At 36.3% G+C, this 23,721-nt stretch overlaps 1 long non-coding RNA gene across 1 annotated transcript in view; it reads right to left on the bottom strand.

Moving 5' to 3' along the window:
* LOC133252060 (uncharacterized) overlaps positions 1 to 23,721 on the bottom strand; it is a 707,608-nt gene that overhangs the window by 470,068 nt on the left and 213,819 nt on the right. Inside the window, exon 2 of the long non-coding RNA XR_009737797.1 lies at positions 9,847 to 9,908. This is a non-coding gene — a long non-coding RNA (uncharacterized LOC133252060). The remainder of the gene's footprint in view (positions 1 to 9,846; positions 9,909 to 23,721) is intronic.

Below are 23,721 nucleotides of genomic sequence, written 5' to 3'. Positions count from 1 at the left end.
ATATCACAGATGACAAGAAGATGCTAAGAAGAGAAGAAACACTGGCTACTCCGGTTTGCCCATGGTCAGTTCTGTATCTTCATGGAGCAATAATGGGAATGGAGGTGAATAAATAAAAAGAGTAGGCTTCTATGAAGATCTGGACTCACTCTTTTCTCTGATTGAGTTTTTACAGTGATCTTCTTTCTAAGCACTTCCCTGGTGGCTCAGATGGTAAAGCGTCTGCCTACAATGCGGGAGACCTGGGTTCGATCCCTGGGTCGGGAAGATCTCCTGGAAAGGAGGAAAAGAAGGAAGGAAAGAAGGAAATGGCACCCCACTCCAGTACTCTTGCCTGGAGAATCCCATAGATGGAGGAGCCTGGTAGGCTGCAGTCCATGCGGTCCCAAAGAGTTGGACATGACTGAGCGACTTCACTTTCACTTTTCTTTCTAAGCATGAATTCTGGGAATGGAAACCTCAGGAAACATGGAAGACAGAATACACATTGAGTGACAGTGTTGCTCCACCAAATTTTGACTGTTCTGTGTTCTTAATTTGTTTTCTAAGCTCAATCATCAGTGACACTGTAAGACCTTCTAGGTTTTTGTTTCTTAACAGACTTATTTTAAATGCTATGAATACCATTTGTGGATCCATTAATATTCCCATTTTCTTTAGGCAAATAGTAGCTACAATCAGGCAAAGCTGCCTTGCAGAGCATTCAAGCCATGTTCTTATGTGTCACTTGACTGGACTTGCCTATGGTATTTTTCTGGCCACATTTGTTAGGGAAGTGGCCACACATTCCAAGGACCATTTTGCTCTTATGCTTTTTTTTAAGCTGATTCTCAGCATTGATGAGGTTCAGAGGGTTTAGAAAACTATCTGAACTCTTGGGATTTTATTTGAACTAAAACCCAAACTTTGAACCCTTTATCGTTTTATACATCACAAGTAAATGTGTCTCCTGCCTTGATATTATTCCCTCTGGTTTCCTCCTGACTCTTTGTCCCTTGAAAAAAACTGAACAGTTAGTTGGAGATCAAAACTTGATCCAAGGGTCACCTCCAATTGACGACTTTCTCTCTACAACAACCACTTTAATTAAAGACCACATCTACAAGCAACCACTTTTCCATGGGCCCTTGGATGTGTTCTCAAGACAGATTTTTCTGTTTCACAGCAGCTGTACCCCTCTGAAGAGGAGCAAGTCCCAGTAGATCACAGATCTTAACCCCATGACAGGCCAAGCTATTTATGCTGGCTACTAATAATGACTTATGTTTATAATAGCACTATTCATCCCAAAGGCACGCTCACAGCACTCCACTGACCACATGTGTGCTCTTTAGATGGGCATGTGTCTATATACACCCACATATCACAACTGCACAAAGGTCTTGACTGCTGTGGCTTTAATCAGCCCTTTCTTCCTTTTGCTTAGCTTCAGGGTCTGATCCCTGGGATTAGGGGAACAAGTGCACCCTTCTCTTTATCATTGGAAACAAAAAAGAATTGAACAATTGGGAGTCCAGCTCCCTATTCACTTTGTTGCTTATTAGGATCTGTATACATCAGCCGTGATGCTGCAAAGTAAGTTGAGAGAGACCTTGTGCAATACATATTTAATAGTGGGAACTCTTCCCATTTTATCTTTTCCCCTTTTCTCCTTCCATTTAATGAACCAATTATTCTGACAAGGAAGAGAATGCTCCCTTCCTAGCTCCCTCTCACTTTGAGCCTTTATTCCCTGCTTCTCTAAAGTGCTGCCTAATTTGGCATAAGACCCTATTGTAGGTTATTTTTACATTCACCATGAATTGTGTAAAATTGTTTCAGCACTTTGAAATTTTTCTTTTAAAGCAGAAGATATTATTTTATCCCCATGTGAGTGACAGATAAGATGTGATGGTAGGAGAATGTCCAAATCTGCATATGAACTCAATTGCCTTCATTTTAGTTAACACGACTACAGTTTGTTTTCTATAACAGATTAAACACAAAGAAAAACACATAGACTACATATTAATGGATTCCCTCTTCTGTTTTTGTTGAAATGCTTAAAATGTAGCAAATCTAGCTTTCTCTTTGAAGACTCTAGCTATTCATTATTCATGATGAAGCAGGATAGCATTTTATTAATTTGCACATTTACTTTATTTACATGCATAAAAATCTGCAGAATTACTACTGATCACCAAATATTTTGATGATAAAAATGGAAGCAGATTTAAATAGTGCTACCTACCTAATTTTTCCCCAGGCATTTAATCCTTTCTTTGGATTAATATTTAATCCTCTCTATTAGATATTTTGATTATTGATATCTATTTTGGATGGTGCAATCAGAATCAGATGGTGGTTGCTCTTTGTATAAAGTGTTTGGTTTTTTCACTAAATAAAATGAATGGATGATACTGGTGTACTCTCTTTAATTAGAGGACTGTGATCACTTTAAACTTTTAATCAATAATGAGTTCCAGGCACTCCGATAGATGGTACTTTCAATAAGATGAATAAAAAACATTCTCTCCCTTTAACAAGCTTCTGGATTAGTGGGTAGAAAGACTTTCTGAACTCACAAATGTCATTATAGAAACATGAAAGATGAGCCAGCTATTTCTTCTGTCCTCAGAATCTCTTCTTTTCATAATGTTCACATTTACTTAAAAAAATTCACTGAATCCTCCAATGTCTATGTAGCTAGGAAGGAGGTGACTCTGCCTGCTTCTTCTTAGAGTTAGCGTTGGTCCCTGATGTGGCTAACTGGATCATCCCTTCCTTGTAGACACCAGAATGCGTAAGTATCATAACAACCAATCAGAGTGTTTTCTGGGAGTTTTTCTTGAGCTAGAGGGAAAGAATGTGCCCTTTCCACTGAATTTGCTAGACGAGTTGAAGATAAATCTGAAGTTCATGGAGTCTACATTTAGAAATTAAACCAACATGGCAAAAGCAAAGTTAAGATTTGGAGAGGATCCTAGTGAAATCACTTGAATGTCTGGATCTAGCTATAGCTAAATCCATAAATTCTATTAATATTTTAATGAGCAATGAGCAGCTAATGTATGCGTATATATATATATATATACACACACACACATGCTTATTTACCTATCTATATGTATGCTCTTAATTTGATGTGAGGTGGTACTCATAGATAAGAAACAAAGTTTTCTAAAAGTATGGGCCAAAGAGGAGGTAGTAAAAGACTTCTGGAAGAGCTTTCAGATGAAATGTTTATAACCTATCAAAGGTACATGTGGAGATATTGAATTAGGTTTATCGTGAGCTCATATTTAAACTAAAGACCGTAGAAACTTTGTTGGAAAATATATATCCAGTATTCCTGTTCATGATGCCTGCTTCCTATTCATTGAGTTCTTAGTCATCAAATAACCTCAACATAAGTGAGACTTTGATGAGCCCAGAGCTGCTAAATTACCTTTAGTAGACACAAGAGAAACTTCCTGAATTCATTCCGTGGCTCCAACAGCCAACATTGATAATCCTATCCAAGAAAGTAAGTAAAACTTTGCTCTAAAAATTAATTATGCCAAATGACCATATTTAAATGTGAAGACAATAAAATACATCGTGAATGAATACTTCAAGGTAGCATATGGATTAAGTAACATTTCACGATCCCTTCTATCTCAACAATCCCAAGAGTCCACAAGACTGTCTTCCGTTTCCCACAACATTCCTAACTAATTTTACCACGTGACCAGTTAGTTCTCAGTCTAGGTAAGTGAGAGGGTACCTTTTATTCTAAAGTTGTAAGTTTTCTTCCTGTGTGTTACATGTGTTTCTCCATCAGAAAAATGGAATGAAGAAAAAAATTGGAAGGTGTTTTTAAGCCCTTAAAATGGACTTCTCATATTCCACTGCAAATCCTCTTGATCCTGTCTCTCGCACCACAGTGACCAGCTGATCAGGCTTTGACAGCTTCGGACAGGTGCACCAGAACGGACTTTGCCCTGAGCTCACTTTGGTATTGTTCTTGCTTCTTGTCCTGGGGCTTCTCTGAACTCAGTGTAGTGCCCATGGGGACCATTTCAGTATTCATGCTTGTGCAAACCAAAAGTGCAGGGAACATCACAATGAGAAAAAAATATAGATGAACAAATGCTTCCCCCTTCATGCCCCAGGTGGATAGTTCTGAGAAACATTTCATATGGCTACCCAGAAGGTCATAGGAGAGGTTAAATTCTACTTCCCTAGCCCTCGAGATCTTTTTTGTTTATATTTTTTTGTGAGTATTTCTGTTTGTTTGTTTCTGCATTCTATCACCCTTTTACTTCTGTTTTCTTTTCAAATAAACTGTCACTGTTGTTTAGTTGATAAGTCATGTCCAACTCTTTTGTGACCCCATGGACTGTAGCCCACCAGGCTCCTCTGTCCATGGGATTTACCAGGCAAGAATACTGGAGTGGCTTGCCATTTCATTCTCCAGGAGATCTTCCAACCTGAGGATCGAACCCGTATCTCTTGCATTGGCAAGTGGATTTTTTACCACTGAGCCACTAGGGAAGCCCTCTAATTAAACTACCTTTACATAAATCTTTGCTTTCTTTTATCCTTTGGGAGATGGGGAGAACCCAGGCTAAACAGTACTAATATATTTTATCTTTACAAGGCATCCAAAGACACCAATAACCTGTTGTCTGGTTTTCAAATAACAGCATTCTTCTAACTATTTGGCCATGGTGCAATCATTAAAGCTAAACAAAAGGGGGAAACTGGGAGAGAATTATGTGCTTTTGAAACACTACCCGAACAACAACAATGGCTTCGATTTTAACATTTTCTTGGTGATTCAGAAATAGTTCTAACTAAAAATAGTATAAGAATTATTTGCAACACAATATCCTAGTGAAATTCATTTCACAAAGAACCTAAAATTCGTAGAATCTTAGAAGTCATATTCACACTAGTCAACACTGCACGTATCTTCGAAAGATGACTTTCATCTCTGCTTCAACACTTCGAATGACCTATGGATTATTTTGTGGTTCTACAACACAATGCAAAAAAATGAATACAAGAGTGCCCTTTACTGATCTAACTTCCCTTGAGGAAAGAATGACTTTGGGGATTTTATATAAGATCACATTTTAAACATGATATCAGGGGTTCCATTGTTACACTTCCTAGGTTTGACTCTCTGCTTTAATTCCTACTAGCTTTGTCTACGTGAATAAGTTACTTAAAAGCCTCAGATTTTCCTTCTGATAAATGGTTATAGCAAAATCTGCCTCATAGGGTTCCAGAGTATTCTAAATAAGAATATTTGGGGAAACACTTAAACTATATCTGACATAGAGTAGGCCCTGTATAAACGTGAGATATATTCCAAGTCAGAAAACTGGGATCAATTTTACAGCCTAAATAATAATAGTTATTTGTGTTTTTGAAAATGAAATAAGAAAAAAGCAAAATAAATATGTCAGAGAACTTTACTATGCAGCTGAAATCCTGCAACTTCATAAGGGTGGTGTCGAAGTAAAGTGAATTTGGGTGTTTCAAATAACTCAAATTAATTTCTCTAACTTATCTAATATAAGCACAGTGCTAAAAATACATATATAAATTTTAATCTCAAAGTCCCTAAATGTTATTTTACCTTCCAAGAACACTGGAGTGGGTTGCCATTTCCTACTCCAGGGGATCATCCTGACCCAGGGATGGAACGTGTATCTTTGAATCTCCTGCATTGGCAGGTAGATTCTTTGCCACTGCGCCACCTGGGAAGCAGTCTCGGGTTCCCTAAATGTTTGTTTACCTTCCTTTGTGTTCCGTCTGTACAATGCAAGAATTTAAAAAAAAAAAAGTTTTTTAAAATTGGTTTTAAAGATACTTTACAAAGAGACACACATCTGTCTTCTACTAAATTTAATTGGTTTGAAAATTTTAGCTAATAGAAATAAAATCAAAGCAAAGTTAAAAGTGGATAAAGGAAAACATTTAAATTATAGCAGACAGAACTCTGGACTGGTTGTAGCAATAGAAGATTCAATGGCTGTTCTAAAGTCTGCTGTTAATAATATGTGTAGCTTTTAGCAGGACACTTAATTTCTCTAGGGTTCAATTTCCTCTAGATCAAATCTAGTCTAAAGCAAATGGGATGGGCTTGATTATCTCTGAGGACCTTTCCAATTCTAAAATGTCACAATTCCACAATTGTAAGTTCCCTTTTTATGGGATAGATCAAAGAGTAAATAGACGGGTAAACTTTTTTTTTTTTTTGCATATGACTATGCAGCAAAATCATTTGTTTCTGACCTTGATCTTGACACAGATAAAAATTCCATCATAGAGAACCAGAAGGAGTCCAGTTCACTGTGAGGCATGCTGTGTTTCTTTTGAAAAAGACACATGACATTTGCTTTGGGTTTTCTGAAGCTGTAACAACATCAAAACTTGAAGTTGAATTTTATTAATGAGGCTTTAGGGTTGAGAAAGGAGAAAAGAAGCCAGACAAGAAAGATCTGTAATTAGCATATCAGTTATTTGTAGGTAACTAGATGCTCCTGAATTGCTTTAAGGAGCTTAAAAATGAATATTTCCAAAAATACTTCAAGTGCTTCTTTGCCTCTGCTTAATGTTTTTAATACATACTAACACCAATGAAAAAGTTTACTGCTTAAAGACAAATGGTTCTTTAAATGTTTTTTCAACTTTTTATTATGGTTTTGTGGACAAAAAATGCATGGGTCTGGGCTATAATCTTAAAATATCGGTCAGTGATACATTCATAATTCAATAAATAGTGAGCAAAACTCACTAAGGGAAAAGTTCTTGTGCTTTGGCAAAATACCCAAAGAGGAATTCTATCTTTTTCTCAGAACAACAATGATAACAGTGACAACAAAAGTCCATCTTTACAGTAAAAGGAAAAGAAGTAATAAAATATGACATGGTTATGCCAACATCAAAATGGTGTTTGGCCTTCACAGATGGAAAATTATTCAACAAATTTAGGGAACTTCCCCACAAATTTGTAAAATAAGTTTTCTTTCTGGTTATCTAAAGTATCTTTGAAAAGTTGGCCAAGTCTTTTGTAGAATAATAATGGCAAATGAACTTGGAGATTACAGAATAAACAATGTCACCCATTATTTGATTAATTAGACACATTATATGTATGAATAAGTGGAAAGAGATCTAAACTTTCACATCCCTACCCTCAGAAGGTAAGTTCTAGTATAAGGAGCACAAAAATTAATTGGAAGTTACTTAAGCAAATTATGATTCAGGAGGAATGTTTTTAGAATGCCATGGTTATTTTATGATATCATGGAAAATTAGAGATAATTAAAATATAACATGTCAACACCTTTTTTAATGTTGTACAAAACAAGGTAACTGCTGTATGAAAAGTATGTATGATACAAGCATTGTCAAGCTCCACAATAGGAATTCTAATCTTGGTGTATTGTCGTACAAGTGGAAATACTTTTTAATAAAGCTGTTTCAATTTAATACATCTCATAACTTATAATCAGCATTTCTTTAATAAAATGAAAATAAATACCTCAAAGGCAATGAGTATTTCATGCAGAATCCTAAAATAGAATTTACATTCAACTAAAAATTGGTTCTTGCTTCACCACATAGTAATTTGGCCTAAAGATAATTCTATTCTCATATTTATAAGATGTGAGTTTAAGGCAATGAAAACACTTAAGCGCAATATGAAGTAGCTTCTATAATGTAAAATTGTCTCTGTCAAGTTCCAGTGTAACAAAATACAGAAATCCATGGGTTTAGCAGTGTTAGCATAGGCTCTCACCAAATTAACTGTGAAAATGAGAATAAACAACACCCTCCCCCCCCCCCAAAAAAAACCTGAAGAAATTCAGGTCTCTTATTTCACATGGTGCTTCATTTCTTGCTAAGTAATTGGTGGCATTTCTGAGATCAAGATAAAAGGGATTTTTTTCATGAATGGATGTTAAAATTTATTAAAAGCTTTTTCTGTATCCATTGAGATATGGATTTTTGTTCTTCGTATGATTTTCATTCTTCAATTTGCTAATGTGGTGTATCATACTGATTGATTTACAGCTATTGAAAAATCCTTCCACCTCTGGGATACTATAGGCTGTGTGTGTATCTCATTTTTGTGTCCATTCAGCCAGTCTATGATTGGAGCATTTAGTCCATTTACATTTAATGTAAGGGCTGCCCTGGTAATGTGGTTAGTAAAGAATCTGCCTACAAAGCAGGGGTCCTGGGTTCTATGCCTGGGTTGGGAAGATCCTCTGGAGGAGGGCATGGCAATCCACTCTAGTATTCTTGCTTAGAGAATTCCCATGGACAGAGGAGCCTGGCTGGCTACAGTCCATGGGGTCACAAAGAGATGGACACAGCTGAGCAACTAAGCACAGCACTGAGCATGTTCTTATTACCATAGAACAATACGTGTACTCAATGGTGAAAATCTAAAAGCATTCTTCTAAGATTACTAACAAGATAAGGATGCTCATTCTCACAATTTTTATTCATTATAGCTTTGGAATTCCTATCCATGGCAATCAGAGGAAAAGAAAAAAAATAAATAAATGAAAGGAATCCAAACTGAAAAGGAAGGTAAAACTGTAATTATTTGCAAATGACATGATTCTATACATATAAAATTCTAAAGACACTACCATAAAACTATCAGAGCCCATCAATCAATTCAGCAAATTTAACATAGAGAAAAATATTCCATTTATACACACTAACAATGAACTATCATAATGAGAAATTAAAGGAATTATATCATTTACCATTGCATCAAAAAGATTAAAATGCCTAGGAATAAACCTTCCTATGAAGGCGAAAGACTTGTACTTGGAAAACTCTGGGACACTGTTGAAAGAAACTGAAGATGATACAAACAGAAGGAAGGACTTACTGTGTTCTTGAATTTAAAGACTCAGTATTGTTAAAATGACTATACTATCCAAAGCAATCCACAGACTCTATGCACTCTTGAACAAAATATCAGTGATTTTTTTTTTATCACATAACTAGGACAAATAATTTTAGATTTGTATGGAAACGCAAAATCTCTGAATAACCAAAACAATCAGAAAAAAAAAAAAAAAAACAGAGTTGGAGAAATCATGCTCTCTGACTTCAGACAATACTAAAAACTACAGTCATTGAAACAGTATGGTAATAGCACAAAAACAGAAATATAGATTAATGAAACAATAGAAAGTTCAAAAACAAACGCACACACTTACGGTCAGTTAATCTATGATAAAGGAGACAAGAATAGACAATGTAGAAAAGGCAGTCTTTTCAATAAGTGGTTCTTGGAAAACTGTACAGCTATATCTAAAAGAATGAAATTAGAATTTTCACTAATACTGTATACAAAAATAAACTCAAAATGAATTAAAGGGGTGGGGTCCAGGGAATGAAGGATTGGGAGTTTGAGATTAGTAGACGCAACCTATTATGTATAGGATGGATTAAAAACAAGGCCCTCCTATACAGCACAGGAAACTATATTCAATATCCTGTGATAAACCATACAGGAAAAGAATATGGAAAATAATATGTATGTACAACTGAGTCATTCTGCTGTACAGCAGATATTAGCACATTGCAAATTAACAGTGCTTAAATAAATTTAAAACATAACAACTAAGCTGGAAAAAAATCTTATATAGTGCAGTAGTATATCAATTATATTTCAATAAAACTAGGGGAAAAAGAAAATGTGGAATATGCATAAAATGCAATATTATTCAGTCTTCGAGAACAGGGAATTCTGTCATATATTATCATCTGAAGCACTTTGAGAATGTTATGCTAAGTGAAATAAGCCTGTTACAAAAATAAAACCTCCATGATTCCACTTACATGATGTGTCCAAAGCAGTCAGATCCTTACAAACCCGAAAGGAGAATGGTGGTTGCCAGGGCCTGGAGAGGAGGAAATGGTACGTTATTGTTCATGGGTATGAAGAACTGTTATAAACTATGTACATACAGTTAACACTGTTGTACTATACACTTAAAAATTGGTTAAGATGGTAAATTTACCGTCATGTGTTTTTTTATTCCACAGTAAAAATAATGCGCAAAATGGTAAAATATATATTATGTGTATATATATATATATATAGAGAGAGAGAGAGAGAGAGAGAATGTATTAAAGATCTAAATGTAAGACCAAATACTATAAAACTCCTTTAGGAAAACATACGCAGAACACTCTTTGACGTAAATAGCAGCAATATAGCTTTTGGAATTATTTCTTAAAGCAATAGAAACAAAAGCTAAACAAATGGAAACTAATTAAAAGCTTCTGCACAGCAAAAGGGAAGCTATTGACAAAATGAAAAGACAACCTGCTGAATGGCAGAAGATATTTGCAAATAATTTGACTGATAAGGGATTAATATGTAATATATATAAATTTGCTCATACATCAACATCAAAAAAACAAACAATCTGATTAAACACGGGCGGAAGAACTGAATAGACTTCTTTCCAAAGATCCTTACGTAGATCAGAAACAATTGCTTAATTAAACGTTAATTAAGGATATAAAGAGTAATAGAATGAGGATAGCTCAGTAGGAAAATTCAGTGGAGAAGAGAGGCTGAAATAAGGATAGCTCAGTGAGGAAATTCAGTGGAGAAAAGAGGCTGAATAATTCAGCCAGAAGGTAGAACGACATGGTGAGACCAAGTTTCGGTGAACAAGCACTTTATTTTCCAAAGAGGTTATGCATAGAGGATAATGGGGGAAGGGGTAGAGTCATGCAGTAAGCCAGGAAACATATCATATGCAAAAGTTTAGGTGATTTGCATCATCTTCTGGCCCGGAGGCCTTTTCTCTAAAGGTGATTATTCTCAAGTCAGGCGCCGGCCTCCAAAAGCATTAGATAAAGTTGCATTCCTACAGAGCAAAGGTGTGGTGGGCTATAACAAGAAAAAGAATTAACTCAAGGGTCCCAGGTTACAAACATTAAAGCTACTACTTACACCAACTATATTAATCAATACACTGCCAGGGACACAGCAGGTAAGGGATATGGAAACTTAGCAGCAAACATTGGCTCAACAAGTGAAAATCCCTTCACCAATACAATTTCTAATCAATCTTTTAACTACTCAAAAGAATCTGTGTTTAGACAGTTTAGAACATCTCCTGCCTCTCACAGTTGGGAGGCTCTGAACAATCACATGTGGCCGGAAAAACCTATTCAGGCAGGCTAGAGGATTTCCAAAGGAGTTTGTAGGTTAAACACTGTCACACCCAGGAATTATTAACTGGAGCTGTAAGCTAACTCTTTTTTCAGAGAGGTCGTGGGGGACAGCCCCCCGTAAAGTCAGAGGTGTAGGTGAAAGCACAAAGCAGAAAGTAGGCAGACTCTGGTTTTGGGGGTAGATTGCTCGAGAATTTCCAGGGAGACTCCTGAGGCTTGATCCCGCCTTTGCGTGTGCCAAGCCTCCTTCCTCATGACCTTTGCCAGAGGCGGAGCTCGCTCCCCGCAAATGCAGATGGCTAACAGGCAATGAAAAGATACTCAACGCTACTAATTATCAGGGAAATACAAATGTAAACTCTAGTGAGATATCAACTCACACCTATTAGAATGTCTATCATCAAAGACACAAATAACAAATGTCGTGAGGATATGGAGAAAATGGAACCCTTGTACAGTGTCTGTGTGAGGGTAAATTAGTGCAGTCACAGTGAAAAACAGTGTGGTGGCTTCTCAAAAAAACTAAAAATAGAATTAATGATGCAGCAATTCTACTCCTGAATATGTACCCCAAAAAAACCCCAAACCACTAATTTGAAATGGCACATTCACTCCAGTAATCAAAACAGCATTATTTATAATTTCCAAGATATGTAAGCACCTAAGTATCCAGCAACAGATGAATGTATAAAGAAGTGACACATATGTATCTAAGTGTATAAGTGTATACACACACACACATATATACATACAGTGGAATACTACTTAGTCCCAAAAAAGAACAAAATTTTGCTATCTGCAGCAACATGAATAGACTTTGAGGGCATTACGCTAAGTGGAATAAGTCAGATAGATAAAGACAAATAGTATATGATATCCCTTATATGCAGAATCTAAACAATGCAACATACTGCTGCTGCTGCTGCCGCTGCTAAGTCGCTTCAGTCGTGTCCGACTCTGTGCGACCCCATAGACGGCGGCCCACCAGGCTCCCCGTCCCCGGGATTCTCCAGGCAAGAACACTGGAGTGGGTTGCCATTTCCTTCTGCAATGCATGAAAGGGAAAAGTGAAAGTGAAGTCACTCAGTCGTGTCTGACTCTTAGGGACCCCATGGACTGCAGCCCTCCAGGCTCCTCCATCCATGGGATATTCCAGGCAAGAGTACTGGAGTGGGGTGCCATTGCCTTCTCCATGCAACATACTAGTAAATATATTTTAAAAAGAAGCAGACTCACAGATACGGAAAAATGTTAGTAGTTTATAGTGTATGGGAAGGGACAACATAGGGGAGGCAGTGAGAAGTAAAAGCTCTTGGGTGTAAGATAGGTCCAAGGTTTTACTACACAACATGCGGACTATAGCCAATATTTTGTAATAACTACAAACGGAAAGTGACCTTTAAAACTATGTAAATTTTTAAAATTAAAAATAATAAATATAACTTCAGGTTTTTTCTAATTTAAAAAAGAGAAAAGGAAATTTGGAATGAACTTCCATGTATGGTGATATCGTGAGGCATTTCTTCCACTCTCTGCTTATGATCCAACACTGTTTGAAATGCGTACTTAAGTGCTAGAGAAGAATTGATTGGTTTTGCTGGTGGTGAAGAGAGGATGTAACCCACTGAACAGACAAGTGGTAGACGTTCTCTTTATGTTTATTATGGAAAGTGGAATATGGAAGTTTTCATGAAACACATGAGAAAAAAACCATGTTGTTTTACAAGGTTCAAAGAATTGAGTCCTTTGAAGAAAGTTTGTCATAGAATTAGTTTCTATTTATCATTCACAATACTTAAATGAAGTATTCAACACAAGCTTCTCTGAGTGCACCATGCAACAAACTCTAACGCTATCTATAAAAATCAAAACTGAGCCATATCTTATGAAAACAATAACTTCTTGTCAACTCTGCTTCCCTCTGCTGCCCAGTAACGAGAGAGTCTGACACCACCTGACACTTTACACTCACATAAAAGTTTCAAATGTATCATGCAAGAGATTCACAGATCAATCCCAACTTCCATGAAAGCAGTGGAGTGAGACAGAAGAGCCATTTTGAATGGGCCTAGCAGAGCAGAACACTGCTAAAAGCAGTCCTTTTTCCATCACCTGTACTGGTGCACCCAAGGCAGAAGTTTAAATGATTAGTGATAACACTGAATATGGTAGTTCTGACATGACACCATCACCTGGTACATTTGTTACACACTTAAATGCAATACCAAAATCATCATTTTATAGTTGATCTTTATTAAAAGCACTGACCTTTGTCTATAAATGCTACAGGGCTGTTACTGAATATATCCCATCAGAAACAAATTACTTATTCAATATCAAGTTCAGAATGTTTCCTTTGATATTATGAAATTCAATTCATTGTCACTAATGTTAGGAGTAGTTCATAAAAAACTTTAGGAAAAGAAACAAACACTCTTTGGCTATAGTGTTTATATTCTTATAAGTAAGCACATTACTTGAAGAAAACTAGTATGCTGGGAAGTGAAGTGAAGAGAAGTCGCTCAGTCGTGTCCGACTCTTTGCGACCCCTTGGACTGTAGCCCACCAGGCTCCTCCATCCATGGGATTTTCCAGGCAAGAATACTGGAGTGGGTTGCCATTTCCTTCTCCAGGAGATCTTCCTCCCGACCCAGAGATTGAACCCGGGTCCTCCGCATTGTAGGCAGATACTTTACACTCTGAGCCACCAGAGAAGTCATATTGCAAATTTCTCTGACCTTCTTCTGACAGAAAACTTGCCAATATTTCCCCAAGATATGATTTCTAGAGCCCATTAATAGCCTTAATAGTTGTATACAAATTGCTTTAAAGTGATATTTTGAATGGTTAAGTTGGCTGGGATGGTTTGAATACTCAAATACAGTGAGTTTAATTACAAGGGAGTATTTCTTATTTGGTTAGCTATTCTTTTTTTACTCACTAGACTACAAATTTATTATAAAATTGTATTAAAATATATGAATGAACAGCCAGATAGATAAAGAGATGCATAGAGTGAAGTCCCTGATAAAGCAGCTTCTATCTTTGTGGAGCCTGGGGCTCAGCATGGTAGCATGGGGTCCTAGACATGGAAACTCTTTGAAAACCTAGATGACCTATTAACTACAGATATTGAGATTGCCATTTATAAGTACATACAAACAGGTGGAATATCTGTGTTTAAATGAGTTGAACGGCATTGGCTGTGTATTTTAGCTAGATAAAAACTGATACCTTTTCTGCAGTTCTTAGCTATAGCATCTGTCTTAAAGTGAGGAGAACTTTGTTAGCATTCAAAAGCAATACTCACTACAAAAGAGGAGACTGCTTTGCTTTAATTAGAACCTTAAATAAATACATTAGAGCTCTTTATAGATATTTATTTCTTAGTAGGAGTGTTCTGCTGCTGTAGGATCCACTCATCTTTATCCAACTGTGGAGTAATTTTGTGGCTGGTGTCTACTGGGGTGCCTGTCCTTGAACATATCATCTAATCTCTGCATTTCTATTTCCTCTAAGGCCTCTCAAGGACTTAATTTGAGTTCTATATATGGCACGAGTCTTACTTGTATGAGTACAATTGAAATTCTTGTTTCTTTTGGCATAATGTATTAACTGTGAACAAGAATTAAAAAGACAGAATATCTAGGTCTTAATTCTGATTCTACAAGTCTTCATGTGCAAGTCTCTAGTGCATTTATGCAAGAGTGTCTCAAAAGTATCAGACTTCCCTGGTAGCCCAGATGGTAAAGAATCTGCCTGCATTGTGGGAAACCTGGGTTCAGTCCCTGGGTTGGAAAGATTCCCTGGAGAAGGAAATGGCTACCCATTCCAATATTCTTGCCTGGATAATTTCATGGCCAGTAGAGCCTGGTGGGCTACAGTCCATGGGGTCACAAAGAGTCAGACTCGACTGAGTGATTTTCACTTTCTCAAAAGTATGTACCAAGGGTAGTTTTATCAATTGAGGATATACAACTGATAATATCACACTAATTTTCAAAGTGGTTGTGTATGTGCTTAGTTGCTGAGTTGTACCCATGTACAACCAGTTGGATATATAGATCCAGGATTGTTTGATGAGAGTACCCAGTATCTTTTGCAACCCTTGACATTGCCTGACTTTTTGACTTCCTGAAGAATTGATGGTTTTAATATAATATGATTAATGTAATGAAATGTCCTTTCATCTGTCTATTGGCCACAGGTGCCTCCTTTTTGGTGTGTAAAAGTGAAAGTGAAGTCGCTCAGTCGTGTCCAACTCTTTGCAACCCCATGGACTATAGCCTGCCAGGCTTCTCTGTCCATGGGATTTTCCAGGCAAGAGTGCTGGAGTGGGTTGCCATTGCCTTCTCCAGGGGATCTTCCCGACCCAGGGATCGAACCTGGGTCTCCTGCAGTGTGGGCAGACGCTTTATCCTCTGAGCTACCAGGGAAGTCCCATTCATTTCCTCCTTATTTTTTTATTTCATTGCTTGCTTTGTCTTATTGAAGCATTTAAGTTTTTTACATATTGAATTATTTGAGTTCTTTACATATTGGTTAATCTACTCAAACTTTTAGAAGATCAGGTTTCTTTCATTAAAAAAGGATAACAATAAGATTTAATTGGTTGTCATGAAGCACACATGAGCTAATAGAATAATAAAGTTTGCTAAGCCTGATTATCTTTTATGAGATGTACTAGATGAAATTAGTAGTGAAGTAGTAGTGAAAAGTAGCGAAAAGTGAAGTTGTATGGAAATTCTAATATACCAGTTCTATCTTTCCATGTACAATAGGATGAAGTCACAAAGGAATACTGTTCCCTCCCAAACAATCAAAACAAGATAAATAACACATAAATAAATACATATTAGAGTCCATTAAAAAGCAGAAGTCACAAAGAAACTTAACAAATTAAAAAAAAAAAAATTAAATGTCAAGCTCTTCCCAAGACAGAAGGAAGACTTGCCACTTTCCTGCCTGACAGAATACCAGGAAGAGGTGGAAAACGTCATAGTTATGGGCAAAGCACAGCTAAATTTACCAAAAATGTAAAGTCTGAATGTATGATAATCTGGTATGGCAATTTACAATCTTGGGGACTCCAGAAACAATGGAGGTTTGCACCTACACTCTTTTTTACAGGTCTTCACCAACTGATTATGTGGATTAAAGGCAGTGCAGGAAAGAGACTCTTTCTGAGGCAAAGGTATAAATGATGCCCTAATTTCTGAGGCTGGAACTGGGAACTTAGAGAAACCATATAGATAATTCAGTCAGTGCACTAGTACCTGGATGCTGTTGGCTATGACTGTGGGAGGGGCGGGAGAAATATGATTGCTCTTCATCTCTCCAACTACCTGTGAAACAGACTCACAGATCCCACTGAAATCTGTGGGTTTGGAGTTAGAACTGAGAGAAACCTTATGGACATTCAGAATCTCATCCACTGAGTATGAACTGTGGCTATCTATGGCTGTATAGGTGAAGGTGGGAAAGAAAGCTAAAAGGGATGCTCCTGAGGCAGAGGCATATAGGGTTCACTGAAGTCTGAGGACAAGGAAAGAAGCAGGGTGTCTGAGTGAAATCCCATAGGCAGCTGAAGGCTTTCCTGGTCACTAGGCAGAAGCCATCTACAGGAAGGAGAGGCAGGAAAGAATAAGGAAACACTACAGAATTCAGATTCCCTTGTCAAGTAATATTGTTTGGGTGAAAAGAATTTAACTAAAGCAATGGAAAGTTCACACTCATTGCAAGTATAGACTATACTGGAGCTAGACTGACAACCCACATAATAATGGTCAGATGGAAGAGGTATTATCACTTCCAGCTGTAAATATCATTTACTTTGTGTTGTTGTGTGTTAGTCGCTCAGTTGTGTTCGACTCTGCGACCTCATAGATTGTAGCTCTCTGGGCTCCTCTGTCCATGGGGATTCTCCAGGCAAGAATACTGGAATGGGTTGCCATGTCCTCCTCCAGGGTATATTCCCAACCCAGGGATTGAACCACACTTACATTAATTTTTATTTATGTTAGATATTCAACCAAAATTCACATAAGACATAAAAAATAACAAGAAAATATAATCCATCACCAAAAGAAAAACATGGTCAAAAGAATTAAGAGAGATATAGTCAGTTGTTAGAATTTTTAGACAGTGACTTAAAAGTTGCTATAAGTATAGTGAAGGTATACTGAAAAGGTTTCAGCATGCATAAGCTGATGGAGAATTCCAGTGGAGAAATGGAAACCATATAAAAGACCTAAATGACAAAGCTAATTTAAAAAAAAGTGACAGATAAAAATAATTATTTGGTGGATTAATCAATAAACAGAGATCAGTAATGGATGGTATCAATAAATATGAAAGTAGGTTGATATGAACAAAAAAATAAACAAGGAAATAGTATATAATATCTGAAAGTGAAGTGAAAGTGAAGTGAAGTCGCTCAGTCACGTTCCACCCTTAGCGACCCCATGGACTGCAGCCTACCAGGCTCCTCTGTCCATGGGTGATTCCAAGCAAGAGTACTGGAGTGGGTTGCCATTGCCTTCCCTGATACAATATCTGAAGGTAATATCAAATGGTCTAACATATGTGTAACTGGTATCATAGAAGAAGAAGAGGGAGAAAATAGAGACAAGAAATATTTGAAGAGATAATGGTCATAAATTGCTCCAACATTTATGAAAGAAATCATTCCACTCATTAAATAAGTTCAGTTAACTACAAATAGGATAAATAAAAAATAAATCAGGGGACATAAATATCAAATGGGATAAAAAAATCAGGGAATATAATAATCAAAGTATTGAAAGGCAAAGATTTAAAAAATCTTGAAATCAGTCAAAGTGAAAGACAGATTACATAAAAAGAAAAATAATGAGAATGGCAGCTGACTTCTGATCAGAAACAACAAAACAATACCTTCAAAAAGCAAAGTAAATGGATAAATAAATAAAAAAATCATATATTCCACATCCAGCAAAAATACATTACAAAACTGAAGGCAAAGAGGTTATTTTCAGGGACAAAAGCTGTAAAAATTTTTCTTCAATAGACCTGCTTTATAACAAATTTTTTTTTAATTCTTTAGACAATAACTGTAATATTAGATAGAAAATCAATTTTACAGGAGAATGAAGAACATCAGGAATAAAGGTATTAATTAACCTGATATATGTCTCTCTATATAGACATAGATATAAATGTACATATATGTATATGTGCATATCTCTCTATATATGTGTACATGTATACAGAGAAATAAGTACACGTATTGATGGATAATAGATAGATATAACTCTTAATTATTGAAGTATAAGCAGTTTTTGTATTTTCAGCATTTATTAAGATAAACAAAATGAAAATAAGAGAATAAAAGTCAGAAGGATGATAAGTAAACATACACAATAGTAAGATTATTATTTATTGGAAACGTAGCTGTACTTCTCAAAGTTAGACCAAGATAACTTAAAGAAGTATATTCTAACCTCTAGAGTATCTAATAAAATAATACAAAGATTCATGACTAAAAATAAATAATTGAGAAAATAAATGAGGAAAAATAATTGAGTATATAATCTATTTCATTCAATAAAATACAGTAAGGAGAGAAAACTCAATTGCATGCTTTTAGAAGATATACAATTTAAAGATAAATATATAGATATTTCAAAACCAAAAGAAAAGTTATACTATGCAAAAGATTGTAAAAAATCTGGTGTAGCTATATTAAAAATTAGACTTCAAGACAGAGTAGTATCAGAGAAAAGAGGAATATCTTCAATTATGAGTCAAATCATCAAGACAAACAATCATAAATGTGTATACCTAATTTCACAGCTGCTTCCAAACACATAAAGCAAAAATTGAAAGAATCACAGGACTAAATTGAAAAGTCTGTTCAGAGTTTTAGAATTTCACACTAGTTTCTTGGGAATTGATATAAACAGAAGCCAAAATATCAGTAAGAATATAGATGATTCAAACAATACTATCAACCCATCAAGACTCCACCTGTTATCAATAGAAAATATATCTTTCTCAATTGCACAGAGAAAATTACCAAGTAGAGTATATGCTGGGCCATACAGGAAGAAAGTCTTAATACATATCAAGGATCATAAATAAATATTATTAAATTTGAGACATATAAGAAGAATTTATATAAAATATATAGGAATGACTGGGAAATTAAACAACATATTTTGAAAGCTAAGGAAGAAGTCACAAATGGTCTGAAAAAACTGACCTGATAAGACATTGACAATAAAAGCATATCAAAAGCTGTATGATGGCAATAGAGCCCTTAGAACTTGATTTATGAAACAGACAAGCAATAAAGACAAACTTTAGGTTTAGGAGATGTTTAATAAAATTGATCACCCCTAATAAGACTAATTTAAAAAAAAAGACAACACAACCAACAATATCAGAAATAAATTTCTTATGGACTCAACTTCTGTAACTGATACAACAGGAAGTAGAAAATCTAACTCCATGACCATTAAAAATATTTCTTTAATTTAGAGACTTTCAATAAGTTTAAAACACAGTCTACCTAAAAACTAGAAACATCATGTAATAATATATGTTACACACTGGGATGTGTGTGAAACCTGGTTATGACAAGATAACTTAAAATGGTGAAGCAACTATGACATTTACATATCCATAACTATATCTCTTTTCCTCTCTCTTTCTCTTTTTTCCCTGGGTGGATTAAACCACCAGCTGTATTTTAGTTTCCTAGCCCAGGATGATAGAGTAAAAGAAAGGGACAGATAAAATTAATATTCATTTGGTTTGTATAGTATGCTAGGCACTATGGTATACATTCTGAATTAGGAAGGCAAGTGATTTCTACAAGGAAATACATTCTTTTTTCATTTTTCTTGAAATCTCATCTATACTTCATTCACATTTTTCATCACTTTAGTAAAAGTTGTTGAGAAGGCCTGAAGGTCACACTTCTTTACATCTGGGAAACTGTAGTCTTAAAATAGTCAACAAATAGACACAGTGACAACAAGAAGTTAAAAAAATCACAAGAATTAATCACTTCAAGGTCTTCTTTCATTCAGTAATTATTACACAGTTGCCATAAACCTTCAATTTCTTATAAAACACAGTATCTGCAAAGTGCAATGAAGTGAAGTGCATAAAATGAGGGATGCCTTGTACATAGGTTAGGCCATTCACTTGTCAAGGTTTTCATTTAATTCATTTTATTCATTTAATCATCACAACTATCTCATGACATATGCCCCACTAACCTTAATTTATATATGAGAAAACTGACCCTCAAGAACTTAAAGGAAAGTATTAAGAATATATATAGAAATGATTGGGAATTCATTACATTGTAGGAAGTGGAAGAGCTGGAAATCAAACTTCTGCTATCTGACTCCAGGGTATGTGTTCTTAATCAAAATCTATATAAAGATATATTTTTTCTACTTTCAAGAAACTTCAAAAATAATAATAATATAAAAACTGGAAGCAAACATATAAGGTGCATACTCATCAAAATATTTTGGTATATGTTTCATGATCTTAAAAAAGAAGATTAATATGGGTTAAAACTTAAAATTGGCACCATAAAGGAGTGTATTTAAATCAGGGACCCTGATGCTGGGAAAGACTGACGGAAAGAGGAGAAGGAGACAACAGAGGATGAGATGGTTCAATGGCATCACCGACTCAATTTGCTCAAACTCAATGGACATGAGTTTGAGCAAATTCCAGGAGACAGTGAAGAACAAGGAGCCTGGTGTGCTGCAGTCTACGGGGTCACAAAGAGCCGGAAACAACTCAGCAACTTAACAACAGAAAACAATGAGTAGGAGCTAGATAAGCAGAGGGTCAAAATTCTGAGTAGCTAAAATTTAGGCATTTTAAAATATTTTGACTACTATTTGTGCTTCTTCAAACAACACAAGAGATGACTCTACACATGGACATCACCAGATGGCCAATAATGAAATCAGATTGATTATAGTCTTTGCAGGTGAAGAAGGAGAAGCTTTGTACAGTCAGCAAAAACAAGACCAGAAGCTGATTGTGGCTCAGATCTTGAACTCCTTATTGCCAAATTTGGATTTAAATTGAAGATAGTAGGGGAAACTGCCGCACCATTCAGGTATGACCTAAATTAAATCTCTTATGATTATACAGCAGAAGTGACAAATAGATTCAAGGGATTAGATAGATAGAGTGCCTGAAGATAGATAGACAGAGTGCCTGAAGAACTATGGATGGAGGTTCATAACATTGTACAGGAGGCAGAGATTAAAATCATCCCCAAGGAAAAGAAATGCAAAAAGGCAAAATGGTTGTCTGAGGGAGCCTTAAAAATAGCTGAGAAGAAAAGCAAAAGGCAAAGGAGAAAAGGAAAGATATACCTGTTTGAATGAAGAGTTCCAAAGAATAGCAAGGAGAGGTAAGAAAGCCTTCCTCAGTGATCAGTGCAAAGAAATAGAGGAAAACAATAGAATGGGAAAGACTAGAGATCTCTTTAAGAAAATTAGAGATACCAAGGGAACATTTCATGCAAAGATGGGCAAGTAAATGACAGAAATGGTATGGACCTAATGGAAACAGAAGATATTAAGAGAAGGTGGCAAGAATACACAGAAGAACTATACAAAAAAGATCTTGATAACCACGATGGTGTGATCACTCACCTAGATCCAGTCTTCCTGGAGTGCAAAGTCAAGTGGGCCTTAGAAAGCATCACTATGAACTAAGATAGTGGAGGTGATGGAATTCCAGCTGAGCTATCTCAAATCCTAAAAGATGATGCTGTTAAAGTTCTATATTCAATATGTCAGCAATTTTGGAAAACTCAGCAGTGGCCACAGGACTAGAAAGGTCAGTTTTCATTCCAATCCCATAGAAAGGCAATGCCAAAGAGTGTTGAAACTACTGCACAGTTGCACTCATTTCACACACTAGAAAAAAAATGCTCAAAATTCTCCAAGCTAGGCTTCAACAGTACGTTAACCAAGAACTTTCAGATGTTCCAGATAGATTCAGAAAAGGCAGAGGAACCAGAGATCAAATTGCCAACATCTGCTGAATCATAGAAAAAGCAAGAGAATTCCAGAAAAACATCTGCTTATGCTTCATTGACTATTCAAAAAACTCTGTGTGGATCACAACAAATTGTGGAAAATTCTTCAAGAGATGGGAATACCAGACCACCTTACCTGCCTCCTGAGAAATCTGTATGCAGGTCAAGTAGCAACAATTAGAACTGGACATGGAAAAACAGACTAGCTCCGTATGGGAAAGGAGTGCCTCAAGGCTGTATGTTGTCACACTTTATTTAACTTAAACAGAGAGTACATCAGGCAAAATGCTGGCTGGATGAAGCACAAGCTGGAATCAAGATTGATGGGAGAAATATTAATAGCCTCAGATATGCAGTTGATACCACCCTATGATAGAAAGTGAAGAAGAACAGAAAACTGGATTAAAGATTTGCTCAGCATGGCCTGCCCATCAGAACAAGATCGAGTTTCCCCCACAGTCAGTCTCTCCCATCAGGAAGCTTCCATAAACCTCCTATCCTTATCCCTCAGAGGGAGACAGAATGAAAACCATAATCAAAGAAAACTAATCAAACTGATCACATGGACCACAGCCTTGTCTAACTCAATGAAACTAGGAGCCATGCATGTAGGGCCACCCAAGACATATGGGTCATGGTGGAGAGTTCTTACAAAACGTGGTTCACTGTAGAAGGAAATGGCAAACCACTTCATTATTTTTGCCTTGAGAACCCCATGAACAGTATGAAAAGGCAAAAAGATAGGACACTGAAAGATGAACTCCCCAGGTTGGTAGGTGCCCAATATGCTACTGGAGAAGTGTGGAGAAATAACTCCAGAAAGAATGAGGAGACGGAGCCAAAGCAAAAACAACACCCAGTTGAGGATGTGACTGGTGATGGAAGTAAAGTCCAGTGCTGTAAAGAACAATACTGCGAAGAAACCTGGAATGTTAGCTCCATGAATCAAGGCAAATTGAAAGTGGTCAAACAGGAGATGGCAAGAGTGAACATCAACATTTTAGGAATAGGTGAACTAAAATGGACTGGAATAGGAGAATTTATTTCAGATGACCATTATATCTACTACTGTGGGCAAGAATCCCTTAGAAGAAATGGAGTAGCCATAATAGTCAACAAGAGTCCAAAATGCAGTACTTGAGTGCAGTCTCAAAATGACAGAATGATCTCTGTTCATTTCCAAGGCAAACCATTCAATATCAGAATAATCCAAGTTTAAGCCCCAACCAGTAATGCTGAAGATGCTGAATTTGAACAGTTCTATGAAGACCTACAAAACCTTCTAGAACTAACACCCAAAAAAGATGTCCTTTCCATTATAGGGGAGTGGAATGCAAAAGTAGGAAGTCAAGAGATACCTGGAGTAACAGACAAATTTGGCCTTGGGGTACAGAATGAAGTGGGGAAAGGCTAATGGAGTTTTGCCAAGAGAACACACTACTGGTCATAGCAAACAC

Source organism: Bos javanicus, chromosome 7, assembly GCF_032452875.1.
Source record: "Bos javanicus breed banteng chromosome 7, ARS-OSU_banteng_1.0, whole genome shotgun sequence".
Lineage (NCBI taxonomy): Eukaryota > Metazoa > Chordata > Mammalia > Artiodactyla > Bovidae > Bos > Bos javanicus.
Note: the sequence above shows the minus strand (reverse complement) of the source record. Positions and strands in the feature narration are given on the sequence as shown.